Genomic DNA, 20,542 nt, shown 5'->3' with positions numbered 1-20,542 from the left:
TTTACCTCTCGTCAAAAAGAACATTTCAGATCCACAACTACGTTCTTCACTGCAAAAACTACATCTTTCCAAGAATATTTGTCTTATTTCTTGTCAAAACTAATCTCTTTCCACTTAAAATAAGACTCATCACCTAAAAATTAACTTGTTTTTAGATCATTTTCACTTGTTTCAAACTAATTTTCACTTGAAATAAGTAGAAAAATCTGCCAGTGAAAGCAGGTTTTTTGTGCTTGTAATAAGAAAAGAAAAACTTGCTCCACTATCAGATTTTTCTACTTATTTCAAGTGAAAATCTGCTTGAAAGAAGTAAAAAGTGTCTAAAAACAAGCTGCTTTTTATGTGATGAGTCTCATTTTAAGTAGAATGAGGTTTGTTTTGACTAGAAATTAGACAAATATTCTTGGTAAGATGTAGAGTTTTTGCAGTGTTCCTAGGACAGATGACGTCACTGTAACCATTCATGTGTATGGGGTTTGTCATTACAGATATCTACAGTTCAGTTGCAGATATCCACTATGTGAATTACAGATATCTGTAACTGAATTACCACTAGTACTAATTCCAGTTTGAGATATCTTTAACGTCATTTCGCCTAGTCAAAACTTAATTACAGATATCTGAACAGGGACATGTAGATATCTTTAATTGAGGTGAATTAAAGATATCTAGAGCTGGAATTATGACTAGTCAGAATCAAACCGTAGATATCTCAAACTGGAATTAGTACTAGTGGTAATTCAGTTACAGATATCTGTAACTGAATTACCACTAGTAGCCTACTAATTCCAGTTTGAGATCTACAATTTGTCCTTCTTCCTAGGACAAATGACGTCACTGTAACCATTCATGTGTATGGGGTTTGTCATTACAGATATCTACAGTTCAGTTGCAGATATCCACTATGTGAATTACAGATATCTGTAACTGTATTACCACTAGTACTAATTCCAGTTACAGATATCTACAATTTGATTCTGACTAGATAAAGACAAGATATCATTAATTCACCTCAATTAAAGATATCTACATGTCCCTGTTCAGATATCTGTAATGAAGTTATGACTAGGTGAAATGACGTTGTAGATATCTGTAAATGTATGGCAAGTGGATTTAACATTTAAAAGCTAAGTTTGACTCTCCGGAATTACTGTAACATTGTAGATATCAACAACGTCTTTCTGACTGGTCCTAACTACATTTGGAATAGTTGGATTTTTTATTCCAGATATCTGTAATTCAGTTTTGCCTCTTGTCAAAAAGAACATTTCAGATATCTGCAACTACATTCTTCCTTCACTTTAACCATTCATGTGTATGGGGTTTGTCATTACAGATATCTACAATTCAGTTGCAGATATCCACTATGTGAATTACAGATATCTGGAACTGAATTACCACTAGTAAAACTGAGATATCTACAGTTTGATTCTGACTAGTCATAATTCCAGTTCAAGATATCTTTAATTCACCTCAATTAAAGATATCTACTGTACATGTCCCTTTTTGGATATCTTAAATTAAGTTTTGACTCGGTGAAATGAAGTTGTAGATATCTGTAACTGGAATTATGACTAGTCAGAATCAAATTGTAGATATCTCAAACTGGAATTAGTACTAGTGGTAATTCAGTTCCAGATATCTGTAATTCACATAGTGGATATCTGCAACTGAACTGTAGATATCTGTAATGACAAACCCCATACACATGAATAAATGTAGTTACGACAACGAGTCAGAAAGACGTTGTTGATATCTACAATGTTCATTCTGGAGAGTCAAACTTCGCTTTTAAAGGTTAAATCCTCTGGTCATACAACGTCATCTCCGTTTACGACAGCGCCGCCACCGACACCGACCTACGCGACGTCATCGCTTACGTCGCTAGCTACGCGTCGTTGTCGGTTGGAGTGGCAGTTGTCATGACAACCAAAGACCTCAACGACGCCATCACTACTTCTGTTTGCCGTGGAGACCATTCCTCAGGTGTTCCTAGGTTAAAATTTTAACTAACAGATTTCACCATGAAATTTCCCAAGTTTATCACTCATATTAAGTTAAGACAAATATTTTTTGAATTACAATTTTGTCAAATTTTATATTTAAATGTGTAAATGAGGCGATATCTAATGAAATATGTGCTCATTTGCATATATTTCCATAACAGAAATCTGAACAATGGATAAAGCTACTTTCAAAATTCTTGTTTAATTTAGTTGACACATTAGAGTCTTTAGTTTTTCCAGAGGAGGATTGTGGATATCTCTTTTTATCACTGTGTAAATGAGAAAATACTGTCACCAGCCCTAAAAGAATCAAATTTCCCCATGTTTTTTGGAATAAAATGTTGTATGAATGATATATCAACAATCCCCCTCTGTAAAAACCTTCAGAATATAGACAGGAATAAAAAATAATGAAATAAAATAATGAAATAAAAACATAGTATGAGAAATCATGTGTTTTTGGAAGGGGTTAAAATGTTCATGTCTTTAGTGAGTTTCATGTTTAGTTTAGTCCATGTAGCCTGTTATGTAACTGATGTTAAATGTCTCAGACTGCTGACATGTTGTTGTTGTTGGGTTTCTGTCTCAGGTCGTTATGTTTTAACAGCTGCCTCATTAGTGTAAATAAACTTTAACATCTGGGTCCAGATGTCTGTAAACCAGCGGTTCTCAGCCTGAGGTCCAGGGCCCCATCAGGGTCCTGGAGGGGGGGCAAGGGGGTCCACAACTTTCTCTAGAAACTTTTTAACTTAACTTTTTTACCACTTTTTTTTTTTTATAATTGACCCTTTGTCAAGGCCCCGCCCTCCACGGTTACTGTTGCTAGGTTGGACAAACAATGGTCATGGAAGGGTTAACTCCCATTGGAAACCATTGAAAATGAGGCAGATTTAAATAGCTTGTAAGGAAAATTTTAATTAACTTATCTATCAGAAACATGGAGACAGACGTGGCTAAAGAGCAACTGAACGGCGTGACACGACTTTAATGAAAAGTGGTGAAAAATCATTGTTTTGGTCACTGCTAGCTAGTAGCTAACGACGCTAGCTAACGACGCTAGCTAACCTTAGCTACTAGCTAACTCTTAATCTCCGCCGATCTCCCGTTTCTCCTCGTAAAACTTCACAAAGTTCAAAAGACATTAGCAACGGTAGCGTTACGTTTGCTAGATAACTTTGAAGGTTAAAGTAATATGTGTATTTTCATCGCAGGGTTGTCATGGGGAGAAGCGCTCTGATTGGTGGAGAAGGCCAACAAAGGGTCAATTATTATTGTTTTACCACTTTTTCTAGATTTTTTTAAAGGAATTTTACCACGTATTTCAAAAAACAATTGTATTTATTTATTTTTTGGAGGGATTTTACCATTTTTTTCTAGAAATGTTTCAATTTTTGGGGGAGAAATTGTACCACACTTTCCCAGACATTTATTTCTCTATAATGTTTCACGCCTAATTTAAATATTTGTGTATTTCTGGTGTCCAATGTGGGTCCGTGGTCTGATTTGTGTCATTTAGGGTCCTTGATGTCAACATGCTCTTGAATTGACCCTCAGGGATAAATAAAGTTTTTTTTAATTGAATTGAATGGAATGGAAAAGGGTTTAAGAAGCGCTGCTGTAGCTATAGCAACAGGTAGAACAGCAGCATATGGAGACACTCAGAGTGGGTTCATCTGGTTATGGGATGTTTGTGTTGTTTTGTGTGATGTTGTTGTTTCTTCAGAGTCTTTTAAGGTGCCAAATCTAAATAAATGTATAAATATAAATATGTTCCATGAGACAGTAAATGTTGTTTATTTAACCAGTTTGATCTGAATCTAAATCCCGTGTTGTTCCTGAATCCTCCAAACTGCTGGATCAGAATCATCCTCATGCTCTGGATCAAAGCTGAACTTCATGTTTGACCTGTTTGTTCTGTTATTGAGGAGCTGCCTCTTCTTCTTTATCTTTTTTTTTTTTTTTTTTCCAAAACTTTATTTAAAGGGATAGTAGCATTTTTTTAAAAGTGTGGTTGTATGATCTACAAATAGCCCCTAAGTACTTTAATTGCAGTAGAAGACTCTCTGCACTCCTCCCGTTAGCAACGCCAGCCCATAATAAACACAGTTTTTATTTGGACCTAACCAACTCACGTATCCCTCCGCCCAGGGTTAGCGCCCGCCGATCAGCAGTTGGTTAGGTCCAAATAAAAACTGTGTTTTTCCTGGAAAAAATTATATTATAGTGAACAATGGAACTGTGTATTTTTTTTTCAGGTAAAACCTCTTTTAGGCCGTGAAAATAGGCCGTTTCTTTGGGTCTGTTCACAACACTGTATGTTGTAAATCTCTGGGCAGGGCTATTATGGGCTGGCGTTGCTAACGGGAGGAGTGCAGAGAGTCTTCTACTGCAATTAAAGTACTTAGGGGCTATTTGGAGATCATACAACCCCACTTTAAAAATAAATGATACTATCCCTTTAAAAGTTCCAATCACAGTTCATAACATTGACCGTGGACAATACAAACAGTCAGGCATCAAGGAAGCAAATAAACAAATACAGTATGCGACATAAAGTGGATGAAGTGCAGAAGTCATTACATAAGTAACACAAATATAATAATAAAATAAATGAATTTAAATAAAATGAAGAAAGAAAATGGCAGGACATATTACTTTTCTCCAAATATTTCTTCAATTATGTTAACAGTGTGTAGTCTATACATTTTTTATTATCAATTCTTTTAATACATTCAAGGTAGTTCTTGAAATCAATTTCAAAAACAGGAAAGAAAGGTCGACCTTTGGAAAATTTGGTTTTATGTAGCTATATGTGGAATTTTGCAATTAGAATAATCAAATTAATTAATGAAGTGTTGCATTTTCCTACCTCTTCTTCTTTATCTGATCTACAGCTTCTTCTTCCTGTGACAAAACATCTGAACTGTCGCCATGACAACGGAGGAAGACCAAGAACAGTTTGTACCTGTATAGCCTGTATATACCTGTATATACCTGTATACACCTTCACAGTTCAGACGTCATCAGAACCGGACCGACCGGTTTCACCTGTGAGTTCCCGCCAGCAGGGGGCGACACAGACACAGTGAATCATCACTCACAGCGCTGAGGGAAGTTCACACAGGACAAGATTATACACAGATATTAGCTACCACACTGCTGTGAGATTAGATCACATAGAATGAGATTGTTGAATGACAATAAGTGTTGGAAATGTAAAACCGGACTGGGAACTTGTTTGTCCTGTATATGGGGGTGTAGCCTACACTAGTGGCTCCATTCTGGGTGGAAGTTGTGGACTTCCTGAGTGAAAGGTGTGGTTCAGCAGTCACCTTGACTCCTGCTATGTGTCTTCTAGATCAGGGCTTCTCTCATTAAGTCGCGACCCACTTTTATAGAATTCAAACCAAGATTTAAAAAAAAAAAAGCCTTTAAAAACTCATTTAGCTCTTTATTGAGCAAAGTGCATTTCAGAGCACATGAATGAAACTGAGGAGTTACCATGACAACTGCATGAACGGGAGTGAATAAAAAAAATATCAAACTGCACAAAATGGAGACCAACAAAACGATATATTTGACTTCTAATGCATCTCTGCATTCAGAGCATGTTCACTAAAGTGAATAAATATCAAATTGCACAAAATAAAGACCCACAAAACAAAACCAGATTCACTGCATCAGGCCACATTAATAAGAAACTGATATCTTTGCATTCAGAGCAAATGGAGCAAATAATCAGAAAGTGAGGAGGAGCATTACAACTGCATGTGTTCACGTGTCTCGTGCCTTTCAATATAAGTTATTTTTCAAAATAAAAGACATAAGGAAGGAAATTAAGATCACGTCTCAGTCTGACTTTTACTATTATACTAAGACCGTTAAAAGAAAATATTTGCAATTAATGACACCAAATGAGTCATGCTTATTATATTATATAGAGATACATATTAATTATTATCATTATTATCATTTTGAGAACTTTGAGAGGTCATGATGTAATATATAAATAAATAATATTACAGTGAAACTTGTATCGTGTCATATCATTGGGGGGAGATATCATCGTGATATTTGGAAAAGACCAAAACACCAAACAAAAGCTATTAACAAATTCAGTGAACTTTTATGATCAGTTAGAAAAGTCAAAAACAATAAAACACAGGATATTATCATAATGAATAACCTTAATTCAGTAAAGGGGAAAACCTCTGAAGCTGTAAACCTGTCCACACGCCGCTCTCTTCTGTGGCATTCCTACACTCCCAAACGGAAAAAAACAAAAAGAGCTTTAAGGATGTTGTGTTGTTTACAGCAGGATGGATGAGGAAGAATCGCTTGAACCCTGTCAATGATTTAGCAACTTATCTGATGGGAGTGGCTGGTGCAGTGGATGGATCAGCATCCCTATGAAGCAAAAGGCAAAGAGGAAGACGGGATGAGCTCTAGGGAACTATTTTGTTGTGAGTTACACAAACCAGACTATAAATGCAGCAGCTTGTATCATTGATTTGATGGACTCGGTTTCTTCTCATGTGGATTCATTTCCTTATGTGTCATATTGGTTTGGATTTCATCACCTCTCCTTTTGGTGTGTGAGAGGACGTCAGCACCACAACACACAGAAGAACAACATGTGCATCTTGAACCTGTATGTTTCTTAAAAGTTCAATAAAAATGTAAATGACAAAAACAAAAAAGTCATCATGCAATACAGCTGCACAACTCCTCAATCTGATGAATTAATGCAGTCACCATCAGCATCCTGGACCCAGCACTTCTTTAACTTCTTAACTTTTAACCTTCTACACGCATCTCGTATTCATATATTTATTTCTTTTTTATTCTGTGTTTTAATACACTTTGTGTTTTTATGTCTTCATGTATTTTTACTCAGTGTTTGTGATCTGTGTTGTTGTCTGTATTTAATTGTCTTGCTGCTGCTCTGGGACATTTTAAATTTCCCCTCGGGGATTAAATCAAGTATTTCTAATTCTAATTAATTAATTAATTAACTCTCATTCTGGTTCTGTCACGCAGACGAACACCCAATAATAATAATCATCATAATAAATAAATGAAATAGGCTAATAATAATAAACACATAGCCCATAATAATAATAAACAGATATAATATTAGTAACAACACTAATGAACAGATATTTACCCCCCCCCCCCTTTCACTGTGGAGCAGCAACAACAAACAGTTTGTGTCCTCGTGCCTGACTTTTCTGTTGAAACGGGCGCATGCGCAGCAGCGCGTGCAGCCGGACAGAGGAGGTTTTATCAGCGCGAGGAGCCGAGAGGAGAGAACAGCTGGAGCATCAGAACCGAGGTGAGACTCTACTGGACTCTACTCTACTGTAATCTATTACTCTAGTACTCTACTTTACTCTACTCTACTGTAATCTATTACTCCCCCCCCGCTGGGCCGGTGTCTCGCGCTCTGAGGAAGTGTCTTCGCTGTAACTCTGAAGTTTCTCTGAAGTCGCTGTGTGTGTGTTTGGAGCCGGAAGTGTGTGTGTGTGTGTGTGTGTCATCTTCAGAACCTCACACACACACACACACACACACACACACACACACACACACACACCTGGTCCGGTCCACTCAGTGACGTCAGCGGCTCGTGCAGCCGCCGGGACCAGGTGAGGTTGTAGTCTAGACCTGCGCGCGAGGCGACTGGCCGTGTAGGTGTGGCAGCAGCTCGCGCGGACCCCGGACGTTTAAAGACCCGGACTCGGACTCGGACTCGAACCCGGTCCCGGTCCGGGGTTCGGACCTGGCGGTTTTTCCCGCGGAGACAAAACTTGTCTCGGTGTCAGTCGCGGCCAGAACCAGAGGAACAGGGGCGGTGCGGAGTTTTACTGGGGGGGGGGGGGGGGGGGGGCACAGGGGGTAACAACAGTGAATCTGGGGGGGGGGGGGGGGGGGGCACAGGGGTAACAACAGTGAATCTGGGGGGGGGGGGGAGGTGTTTATATTGTTCAGTTACACCCTGTTGACAGTTTATCTTCATCTTGCTTTTAGTGGCCACATTGAATCTTTCACATTGTCAGGAAGTTGCTTGTGACGTTTTGATTTCTCCACTTGTAAATATTTAAAGGGACAACCAGGAGTTTCTATTTGGTTATAAAAAAGTCTGATATTAAATCAGAAGTAAGTGGTCCGGTCGTTTTGGCTAATGCTGCGTTCCAGGCCGGCTTTTGAAACCGTAAATTACAGCTTCAAGTCACAACTTACTTAACTTGTAGCGTTCCAGGCAACCCACTCGTGTTTTTCCGACCTGTTTTACCTGTGAAAGTCACTATAACGGCCACTCGTAACTTCTGACCTGGTACGACTTCACAGGTCGGAAAAACACCAGTTACGAGTTCTTTCTTGATGAATGAAAACATGAGTCTGTCTTGCGCCGGTCAAAGAATTTCACGGTGCGGAGGCTCATAAATGTAGTGAGGAAACACTTCGCTTTAACAAAACTCCTGGTTGTCCCTTTAAAGCCCCAGTGTGTAACTTATTTGTCTTTTTATGATCAAATCAACCCATTTCACCTGAATGCAACATCAAGAATACGTTCAGATATGCAACCGCACCGCTAGATGGGGGGGATTCCTACGTACTGTACCTTTAAATGTATAGTCAGTCAATAGGCTGACTATACATTTAAAGGTATAGTACGTAGGAATCAACTCTAGTCTAGATTCTCACCAGAGCTCAACTCTCTGCTTTAATCAGATGAAACCACGGTAACAGGAAGTTCCTGTCAGAGCCAGACCAGACAGACGGGTTGTCATCACGTTTCCATGACAACCCTGACAGACCGTGGGGTTACCGCGGCAACGGGTAGCCAGATGAGTTGATTGACAGGTGGTGACAGCTGATCGGTACCAGACTGGTTCTAGTTCAGACACCTCACTGTACACACACACACACACACACACACACACACACACACTGTACACACACACACACACAGTACATACACACACTGTACACACACACACACACACACACACACACACACACACACACACACACACACACACACACACACACACACACATTTGTTTTATTGACACAGCAAAGAGGAACAAGTCGTTCTTCCTCTAACTGATCCTGTATGTGTGTGTGTGTGTGTGTGTGTGTGTGTGTGTGTGTGTGTGTGTGTGTGTGTGTGTGTGTGTGTCTGTGTGTGTGTGTGTGTGTGTGTGTGTGTGTGTGTCTGTGTGTGTGTAGGTCAGTGTGATGCCTGAAGGATCGAGCAGCTCCTCTTATGACGCCTCCATGGGTGAAGGTAAGAACACACACACACACACACACACACACACACACACACACACACACACACACACACACACACACACACACACACACACACACACACACAGGCAGACAGTTCAGTCTTTGTTGTGTCTTTCTGTGGCAGACGGAGCCAGCAGCAACACACACACACACACAGGGCTATTGTCCTGTGTGTGTGTGTGTGTGTGTGTGTGTGTGTGTGTGTGTGTGTGAGTGACGTGACGGTTGCCGTGGTTACATCTGTGCTCATCGTCATCTCACTTTGTTTATCTCGTTAAACATCGTTAGTTCTCCAGGACTTTTATTTTGAAATCCTGTGCGGTCTGTGTGTGTGGCAGCAGCTCTTTCAGAATAAGAGCCTGTCTAAGACTTTTATTTTGAAACCTAGTGCAGTCTGTCTGTGTGTGTGTGGCTGCAGCTCCTTCAGAATAAGAGCCTGTCTAAGACTTTTATTCTGAAACCTAGTGCAGTCTGTCTGTGTGTGTGTGGCTGCAGCTCCTTCAGAATAAGAGCCTGTCTAAGACTTTTATTTTGAAATCCTGTGCAGTCTGTCTGTGTGTGTGTGTGGCTGCAGCTCCTTCAGAATAAGAGCCTGTCTAAGACTTTTATTTTGAAACCCTGTGCAGTCTGTGTGTAGATTACAGCAGCTCTTTCAGAATAAGAGCCTGTCTAAGACTTTTATTAAGACTTTTATTCTGAAACCCTGTGCAGTCTGTGTGTGTGTGTGTGGCAGCAGCTCTTTCAGAATAAGAGCCTGTCTAAGACTTTTATTTTGAAGCCCTGTGCAGTCTGTGTGTAGCTCTTTCAGAATAAGAGCGTGTCTAAGACTTTTATTTTGAAGTCCTGTGCAGTCTGTGTGTGTGGCAGCAGCTCTTTCAGAATAAGAGCCTGTCTAAGACTTTTATTTTGAAACCCAGTGCAGTCTGTGTGTGTGGCAGCAGCTCTTTCAGAATAAGAGCCTGTCTAAGACTTTTATTTTGAAACCCTGTGCAGTCTGTGTGTGTGGCAGCAGCTCCTTCAGAATAAGAGCCTGTCTAAGACTTTTATTTTGAAATCCTGTGCAGTCTGTGTGTGTGTGTGTGTGTGTGTGTGTGTGTGTGTGTGTGTGTGTGTGTGTGTGTGTGGCAGCAGCTCCTTCAGAATAAGAGCCTGTCTAAGTCTTTTATTCTGAAACCCTGTGCAGTCTGTGTGTGTGGCAGCAGCTCCTTCAGAATAAGAGCCTGTCTAAGACTTTTATTAAGTCTTTTATTTTGAAACCCAGTGCAGTCTGTGTGTGTGGCAGCAGCTCCTTCAGAATAAGAGCCTGTCTAAGACTTTTATTAAGACTTTTATTTTGAAACCCTGTGCAGTCTGTGTGGGTGGCAGCAGCTCCTTCAGAATAAGAGCCTGTCTAAGACTTTTATTAAGACTTTTATTTTGAAACCCTGTGCAGTCTGTGTGTGTGTGTGTGTGTGTGTGTGGGTGGCAGCAGCTCTTTCAGAATAAGAGCCTGTCTAAGACTTTTATTTTGAAACCCTGTGCAGTCTGTGTGTGTGGCAGTAGCTCTTTCAGAATAATAGCCTGTTTTCAGAATAAGAGCCATGTTTTTTATTTTGAAATCCTGTGAGGCCTGTAGAGCGTGTCTAAGACTTTTATTTTGAAACCCTGTGTGTGTGTGTGTGTGTGGCAGCAGCTCCTTCAGAATAAGAGCGTGTTTTCAGAATAAGAGCGTGTGAGGTCAGAGCTCACCTGTCCGTCAGCGCTGCTCAGTCGCTGTAATTGGATTAGGCCCCGCCCCCTTCGCTCGGAGCTGCAGCGAGGCTCAGACCACATCCAGACCATAACCGATCCAGACCGGAGCAGAGCAGCTTCTGGTTCTGGACCCGTAACCTAGGCGACCGGCGCCAGGTGGAGGAGGCGTAACCTAGGCGACCGGTGCGATGGCGTGCTGCTGCTGCTGCTGCTGAGTTCATGTGGATCTGATCCAGAGTCAGTCCCTGTGTCCGTCTCCATAGCAACGGGCCTCAGGTATTATGGGCTGTAGCGTTCAGTCGGTCTGAGTCTGTAAAGGAAAATGTTTTGATTATTGTGTTTGTAGCCTATACGTGTGTGTGTGTGTGTGTGTGTGTGTGTGTGTGTGTGTGTGTGTGTGTGTGTGTGTGTGTGTGTGTGTGTCGCCATGCAAAGCTAATCTCAGGTCACATGACCAGACTCTTAATCGCCATGGAAACGGCTGGCTTTAACTGTGTTACATAAGAGGAGGCCTGTGGTGTCACTGTGATGACACCAGCTAGATGACAGGACACTGGTTTGTATTGGTTTATACTGGTTACACTTGTTACACTGGTTTAAACTGGGTTTATATTGGTTATACTGGTTTATATTAGTTCATATTAGTTTACATTGGTTCATATTGGTTTATATTGGTTATACTGGTTTATATTAGTTCATATTAGTTTACATTGGTTCATATTGGTTTATATTGGTTATACTGGTTTATATTAGTTCATATTAGTTTACATTGGTTTATATTAGTTTCTACTGTTTTATACTGGTTTACATTGAATTACATTGCTTCATATTGGTTTATTGGTTATACTGGTTTATAGGGCTGGGTATTGTTGAGAATCTCACGATTCGATTCGATTTCGATTCATTAGGTCACGATTCGATTCGATATCGATTCGATTCGATATTGATTGAAATGCTTCGATATCGATTCAGTATCAAGCAGAAATACACAAATAAGAGTACCAGATTTTTTTTTTTTTAATAATTATTTGTTTAGTTTCATGCCTTATGAACAGCCATAGTATAACTCATAGCATAACAAAATATGACACTGCTTTAACACTGAACTACAGTGCAGCTAAATTTTAATTAGGCTATGTGATAGCCTACTTTCCTCTTGGAAAATAACTCATAACATTTTGAGTAATAAAACAATACAAAACAATATTATTAATAATAGTTGACTGCACAACTGAAAATATTGTAGCGACCCCGCAGTAATGTTCTTGTTATGATGTTTAAGTTCTGTGATTTCTGACTGACTGTCAATGTGTATGGTACGGGCAGGTGGGATGAGAAACTGAGGGGCTGGGGTGAGTGTGAGGAAGACAGAGTCCTGTCTGTGTGTAGGTGACTGAGTGAGGAGGAGCAGAGGAAGAAGTGAGAGCAGCTGTCAGATAAGTTCAGGGTTTCCCGCAGCTCTTTCCTGTTAAGGCGGCCGCCTTAACAGGAAAGAGCTGCCGCCTAAACTAACGTCTTAAAAAAAAAAAAAAAGTAGCGATTAGTAGCGCGTGTTGAAAGCGAAAGTTAATACGGCACGGCGCGGTGCGTCCCTCCCCCGACGATCGATCCCCGCTGCTGCTGCTACTCACTCCCATATTGTTATGGTTTGGTCTAGTGCGGCCCCCGTCCGTACAGCGCGAATCACACGAGGGTGTTGCTCGCAGCGCCCCCACTGGCCAGGGGCTTGAATCGATTCAGAAGATTGCTGAATCGATATTGAATTGCAGAGAAAAGAATTGCAATGCATTGCTGAATCGATATTTTTACCCAGCCCTACTGGTTTATATTAGTTCATATTAGTTTACATTGGTTTATAGTTTCTACTGTTTTATACTGGTTTACATTGAATTACATTGGTTCATATTGGTTTATATTGGTTTAGCTACACTGGTTACACTTGTTATACTGGTTTATATTGGTTTAGGCAAGGCAACTTTATTTGTATAGCCCATTTCTACCACCAGTTTGTCTCAAAGGGCTTTACATCCCATCATAACAACATCCTCTGTCCTTAGACCCTCACATCCACTGAGGAAAAACTCCATAGAAAACCCTTTTAACAGGGAAAACCAGGAGAAATCGGTTTATATTGGTTACATTGGTTACACTTGTTATACTGGTTATACTGGTTTTATTTGGCGCCTTTCAGGTCACCTTACAAAAAGAAATAAAAGCATCATAGATCATATCTTAAAAACAAAACATCCAGATAGAAGCGAGTGAAGTGCAGAGTGTCCGGTTAAAGGGAGTGTGCCAGTTTGAACAGGTTTTGAGTTGGGACTTGAATGTTGTGATGGAGTCTGACTGTCTATGGCCGTGTAGTAAATCTCCTCCTATCACGGATGTAGTTCACTAACTCTATAGTGTGTTTGCCATTTTGTAGTGTTGTTCGAATTCTCCGTGATTAATTTCATCCACTATGTAGTGCACTGCAAAACACCCACAATGCACCGCGAAACTGAGTGAACAAGCGATGTACACTACTTTCTACTCCCGTATCCCACAATGCAATGCGGTCGTGTTTTGCCAGAGAAGAGCAGCAAGCTAATTAGCATGTTAGCTAGGATTTATTTAGGTTATTTAGCTGTAAACTCCTCTGACGTATTTGCCTGAGCAGCAGGAGTTGGGCAGCAGCATCCCAACAATAACAGGCAGCATTAAATCAATCTGATAAAGAAACTGTAGTAGAATATGGAGGAAATACCAGCTAACGAGCTAAGCTAATAGCCACAGCTAACGAGCTAAGCTAATAGCCACAGCTCACGGTCGGGACACACAACAGTAGTCGACCAAACTAAACTTCATATTTCAACAGTTTATTGTAGAGTAACACAACCACACAGAATCACATCCTCAAATGTTCCACAAGTGTCTGGTTTTTATTATTTTATTTTATGTGTCCGGTTTGTTTCATACGTCCATGGTTTGTTTACATGATTCTCGGCGCGTCTGCTTCCGTCACAGCAGTAGGCTAACATGCTAACACGCTAACACCTGGAGCATCAGCTGACTCAACCACGTCCAGAAAATTACCGTCTAGTGTCTGAATTCTCCTCCCGTCGTTCCCTACATCGTCTACATGATGTAGTGGAGAGGGAGGGAGTGAGACGAGTGAGTGGATGTTTTACAACACAGCCTATGCGTGGGGGGAGGGAGTTCCAGAGTTTTGGTGCTGAGCAGCTGAAGGCTCGGGCACCCATGGTGCTGAGGCGTGACGTGGGGGTGGTTAAAGCAGAAGTAAGTGATATATTTGTGTTAATCTAAGTCTTAAATAGTTGTATCTTCCGACAGCAATCACTTCTATAGAGTGTTTGGTCTGAAACACGGGTCTGTCAGTCACTCTGCTCTGCTCTGAGCCCAGGAGAAAACTTTCCTTGTATCCTACAGTTTTTATCCAATGAGGAGAGAGAACGGCATGCAGGGCTGTGTGTGCAGCCAAGGGACGCCATGAATGTGGTGACGTAGGGACGAGGACTGTTATGGTGCGTTCAAGGAAACTCGTATTTTTCCGACCTGTGAACTCGTACCAGTTCGATCTGGTACGAGTTCACGGGTCAGAAGTTACGAGTGGCCGTTATAGTGACTTTCACCGGTAAAACAGGTCGGAGAAACACGAGTGGGTTGCCTGGAACGCTACAAAGTCGTAAGTTGTGACTTGAAGCTGTAATTTACGATTTCAAAAGCCTGCCTGGAACGCAGCATTAGCCAAAACCACCGGATCGCTTACTTCTGCTTTAAAGCAGAAGTAAGCGGAATATTTGTGTTAATCTAAGTCTTAAATAGTTGTATCTTCCGACAGCAATCACTTCTATAGAGTGTTTGGTCTGAAACACGGGTCTGTCAGTCACTCTGCTCTGCTCTGAGCCCACGAGAAAACTTTCCTTGTATCCTACAACCTTTATCCAATGAGGGGAGAGAACGGCATAAAGGGGCAGTCCTCTCTGTGTGTGCAGCCAAGGGATGCGCGTGAATGTGGTGACGTAGGGACGAGGGCGGGGACTGCTAACTCCATCGGCTGACAAGAAGTTAGCCAAAATGACCGGATCGCTGACTTCTGCTTTAACAGTCCAGCAGAGGTGGAGCGGAGGGAGCGGAGGGAGTGTATTCATGGAGGAGGTAGTGGAGGTCAGTGGGGGCTGGGTTGTGGAATGTGGAGAGCTTTGTAGGTGAGGAGAAGGTTTTTGTAGAGGATGTGGTATTGAACCGGGGGCCAGTGGAGTTGGATGAGAACAGGGGTGATGTGGTCAGATGGTTTGGTGCGGGTGATGATCCGGGCAGCTGAGTTCTGGATGATCTGCAGTCTGATGATGAGTCCGGTGAGAAGGGCGTTGCAGTAGTCGATGCGAGATGTGACAAAAGAGTGGACCAGGATTTCAGTGCTGGACTGGGTCAGTGATGGGCGGAGTCTGGAGATGTTGCGGAGGTGGAAGAATGCGATCCGGTTTTCATTGGTTTACACTGATTATACTGGTTACACTGGTTTATACTGGGTTATATTGGTTTATATTGGTTTATATTGGGTTATATTGGTTATATTGGTTAATATTGGTTTATATTGGGTTATATTGGTTAAAATTGGTTATATTGGTTTATACTGGGTTATATTGGTTTATATTGGTTTATATTGGGTTATATTGGTTATATTGGTTAATATTGGTTTATATTGGGTTATATTGGTTAATATTGGTTATATTGGTTTATACTGGGTTATATTGGTTTATATTGGTTATATTGGTTTATACTGGGTTATATTGGTTTATATTGGTTATATTGGTTTATACTGGGTTATATTGGTTTATACTGGGTTATATTGGTTTATACTGGGTTATATTGGTTTATACTGGGTTATATTGGTTTATATTGGTTATATTGGTTTATACTGGGTTATATTGGTTTATACTGGGTTATATTGGTTTATATTGGTTTATACTGGGTTATATTGGTTTATATTGGGTTATATTGGTTTATACTGGGTTATATTGGTTAATATTGGTTAATATTGGTTTATATTGGGTTATATTGGTTAATATTGGTTATATTGGTTTATACTGGGTTATATTGGTTTATATTGGTTATATTGGTTTATACTGGGTTATATTGGTTTATATTGGTTTATACTGGGTTATATTGGTTTATATTGGTTATATTGGTTTATACTGGGCTATATTGGTTTATATTGGTTATATTGGTTTATACTGGTTTATATTGGTTTATACTGGTTATATTGTTTATAATTAGTAACCCTGGTTACACTGATTCTACTGGTTTAAACTGGTTCCACTGGTCTGCAGGTCCTGCTGGACCAGAAGCAGCTGCTACTGGTTCATGTGTTGCTGGTGGTTTAGATGTGTAGAGAGGACAGAGACTGAGGGAACCACACTAGGTTTGCAGTAACTTAGTAGTAGTAGTAGTAGTAACAGTCAGGGCCTCGAGCTCCGTCACTTTGTGTGGTTTATTTCTCCTGTAGTCTGACTCTTCAGGCAGAGCAGAGGATTGTGGGTATTGTAGATAACTGAACTAATTCCACATCTAGTACTCGCACTGCACACACACCAACGTTACCGGTACACACACACACACACACACACACACACACACACACACACACCAGCGCTGTGTCAGACTATAACGCAGGTTCATCTTCAACACACACACACACACACGCGCTGCTCCAGCTGTGCAGCCTCATCCACTCCCGTCCACTGGCTCTGGATCAGCTAATAGTAATAGTCGTAGTAGTAGTAGTTGTCGTCCAGTCCAGTCTGCTCCTAGAGGCATTTTGCAGCTCAGTTTTGAGACAGTGCAAGTAACTTTTTCATCTATTTGCAACCAGTAAAATCTGCTGTTTTTTAATATAAACTGGTAAATATGGAAGAGGCTCAAAGACTCAGGACTCGGCCATTACCGTGTCAGGACGACGTGTCTGAGGATCAGGAATGAAAAGGAAATATGAATGTATGCTTTACAGTGTGCATCCCTACTATACATTTTGTGCTTGCACTCCTGAAATCTTAAGTTAGGGGGGGGGGGTACTGTCCTCATAGTAAGAAGAGTTGGTCTGGAGCTCTGACTCTGACCTAGTAATATTTATTTTCAGTGTTTCATTCATGAATTTATTAATATTTTAAATAATTTAATTTATTTCTGAATGTTTGAACGAACAAACCAAGAACAGGACCATGAAGGCGTCTGCAAGTTACTGCACTGATGAAGGAAGAATCATTAGAGCTGGATGAGTTTAGTTTAGTTTAGTTTAGTTTGGTTTAGTTTAGTTTGGTTTAGTTTAGTTTGGTTTAGTTTGGTTTAGTTGAGTTGAGTTGAGTTGAGTTTAGTTTAGTTTAGTTTGGTTTAGTTTAATTTAGTTTAGTTTAGTTTAGTTTAGTTTAGTTTAGTTTAGTTTAGTTTAGTTTAGTTTAGTTGGGTTGGGTTGGGTTGGGTTTAATTTACTTTACTTTAGTTTAGTTTAGTTTACTTTAGTTTATTTTATTTTATTTTAGTTTAGTTTAGTTTAGCTGAGTTTAGTTTAGTTTAATTGAGTTTATTCTAACAGGACAGAGTACAACACCATTAGTCAGTTGTAAAATAATGCAGAGATGGTTGTACCAGGTTTAGCCTCTAGGGAGAATTTCCATCTGTCGTCCCAACACTCACAATACACATGACAGTAAAGTACAGGTGTTAATGAGTTGCCATGGTAACGGCTGAGTGCTGTTGTGTAGACAGGTGTTAATGAGTTGCCATGGTAACGGCTGAGTGTGTGTTGTAGACAGGTGTGAGTGAGATCAGGTTGTTCAGAGCTGAGGAGTTGTGTTGCTCCTCTCAGGGCTGGATTAACTTAATCCTCATTACAGATTAGACACACACACACACACACACACACACACACACACACACACACCCGGCCCTGGGCGTCAGTGTGTTGTGACCTCACTCCGTCACGGTGCGTTCAGGGGCTCGTAGGGAGCGTCGTTAGTGAGGACGCTGGTGGAGAACCTGCTAGCTGCAGAGTTAGCCACCGCAGAGCTACGTCGTGATGTCATGAAGTCATACACCGAGTCGGTAACCAAGGGAACGCCACCTAAATGTCAGACAAACAGTTCCTCCATAGACAGACGGATGTGACTGACTGGGAAAGAGACAATATTTTAAAATGTACGACAACAACCGACCGGATGGTGATGAGTTTTTAATCTCTAGCTCTTTGTCAGCAGATACAAGTGATTCAAACTAAGACATGACAGAGGACAAGCGTTAGACAAAGGGTTAAAATGCTGCGTTTTCACCATAGACTGTAAAAAGAATGGACGTAGCGTCCGTGACGTCCCCCATTGGTTGTGGGGAGTCGTTTTTGTGACTCCAACATGGCGGCCTGAACAGCGCCATGTTGGATTGGCCGGCCGAGAACCCGCCCACTGGCCTCGAAGCAGCTGTCCACGGAGCTGCTCGGACCTGTCACTCAACGTTTCCGCGCCCTGATTGGCCAGAGTTTTAACCTAATAACAGTAAAACGGTAGAGTTAAAAAAAAATCCCCCCCCCTCAGAGTGTGTGCGGGGGTAGAAACTATCGGTTGAGACCAGAAAACGTTCTGACACCAGGCTTTTAACATGTTTACTGAGGATGTAAAGTGGGTGATTTTAACATGGGGGTCTATGGAGAATGCTGCTTTCTGACACCAGCCCCCAGAGGAAGAAGAGGGGATTGCAGTTTGTTGAACGAGGAAGTGAGCTTCACTTCTCAGACCCACAACTGCCCCCTTGGTTTTCACACGTATGTCTACGGGGGAATGGGTTTGTTTTCCCCCACGGCTCTGACCGGAAGTGACGTTTCCTTGGTTACCGACTCGGTGTATGATGTCATGAGGTTGATGGACTCTGAACGACACCTGTCAGAGCTTCTGGTGTGATCCATTTGTACTCAACTGGTGCTGGTCCTGGTCCTGGTCCTGGTCCTGGTCCTGGTCCTGGTCCTGGTCCTGGTCCTGGTCCTGGTCCTGGTCCAGGTCCTGGTCCTGGTCCTGGTCCTGGTCCTGGTCCTGGTCCTGGTCCTGGTCCTGGTCCAGGTCCAGGTCCTGGTTCTGGTCCAGGTTCTGGTCCTGGTCCTGGTCCTGGTCCTGGTCCAGGTTCTGGTCCTGGTCCTGGTCCTGGTCCTGGTCCTGGTCCTGGTCTCTGGTCCTGGTCCTGGTCCTGGTCCTGGTCCTGGTCCTGGTCCTGGTCCAGGTCCTGGTCCTGGTCCTGGTCCTGGTCTCTGGTCCTGGTCCTGGTCCTGGTCCTGGTCCTGGTCCTGGTCTCTGGTCCTGGTCCTGGTCCTGGTCCTGGTCCTGGTCCTGAGGACAGTGACTGTCAAAGCTCTGTTGTGTCAGAACAGTCATCCATTCAACCACACAGGCCACACCCCCTTTACACAGGCCCCGCCCCCTTTACACAGGCCACGCCCCCTTTACACAGGCCCCGCCCCCTTTACACAGGCCACGCCCCCTTTACACAGGCCCCGCCCCCTTTACACAGGCCACGCCCCCTTTACACAGGCCCCGCCCCCATTTACACAGGCCACGCCCCCTGAGACGCTCTGACTGAGTGTTGTCTCTCTCTCCTCCTCTCCTCCTCTTCTCTCTCTCTCCTCCTCTTGTCTCTCTCTCCTCTCTCCTCCTCTTTATCCTCCTCTCTTTCTCCTCTTCTCTCTCCTCCTCTTCCTCCTCTTCTCTCTCCTCCTCCTTTTCTTCTCTTTTCCTCCTCCTCTTCTTCCTCCTCCTCTTCTCTCTCTCCTCCTCCTTCTGTCTCCTTCTCTTCCTCCTTTTCTCTCTTCTTCCTCCTCTCTCCTCCTCTCTCCTCCTCTCATTCTCTCTTCCTCTCTCTTCCTCCTCCTCTCTCCTCCTCCTCTTCCTCCTGTGTGTGTGTATGTGTATGTGTGTTGGTCTCTTCCTGTTTTATTGTGAAGGAGGACTTCCTGTCTTGTGCCCTTCACAATAAGAGTCCCCCCTTGACTCCTCCTCCTCTCTCCTCCTCCTCTTTCTTCTCCTCCTCCTCCTGTGTGTGTGTGTGTGTGTGTGTGTGTGTGTGTGTATCTGCCTCTTCCTGTTTTATTGTGAAGGAGGACTTCCTGTCTTGTGCCCTTCACAATAAGAGCCCCAGCTGGTTGACTCCTCCTCCTCCTCTGTTTGAATCTCTGCTGCGTTCTGCTCCTCATCAGTCTGAGCTCATGTGTGTGTCTGCTAACATCTGTGTGTGTGTTAACATGTGTGTCTGTGTGTGTTAACGTGTGTGTGTGTTAACGTGTGTGTGTGTGTTAACATGTGTGTGTGTTAACGTGTGTGTGTGTGTGTTAACGTGTGTGTGTGTAGTTTAAACCCGTGAGGCGTTCAGGCGTCTTTGCAGCTGCAGGAAAAAGGAAAACTGAGAGGAGTTTTTCAGTTTTTTTGGGAAGTTTGAGTGAGTGAAGAAAGAAAGAAGCTCCTTGTGGAGCG

The sequence above is a fragment of the Trachurus japonicus genome, chromosome 24 (assembly GCF_045865225.1).
Source record: "Trachurus japonicus isolate A0001 chromosome 24, Traja_1.0".
In the NCBI taxonomy this organism is placed as follows: Eukaryota; Metazoa; Chordata; class Actinopteri; order Carangiformes; family Carangidae; genus Trachurus; species Trachurus japonicus.
Note: the sequence above shows the minus strand (reverse complement) of the source record.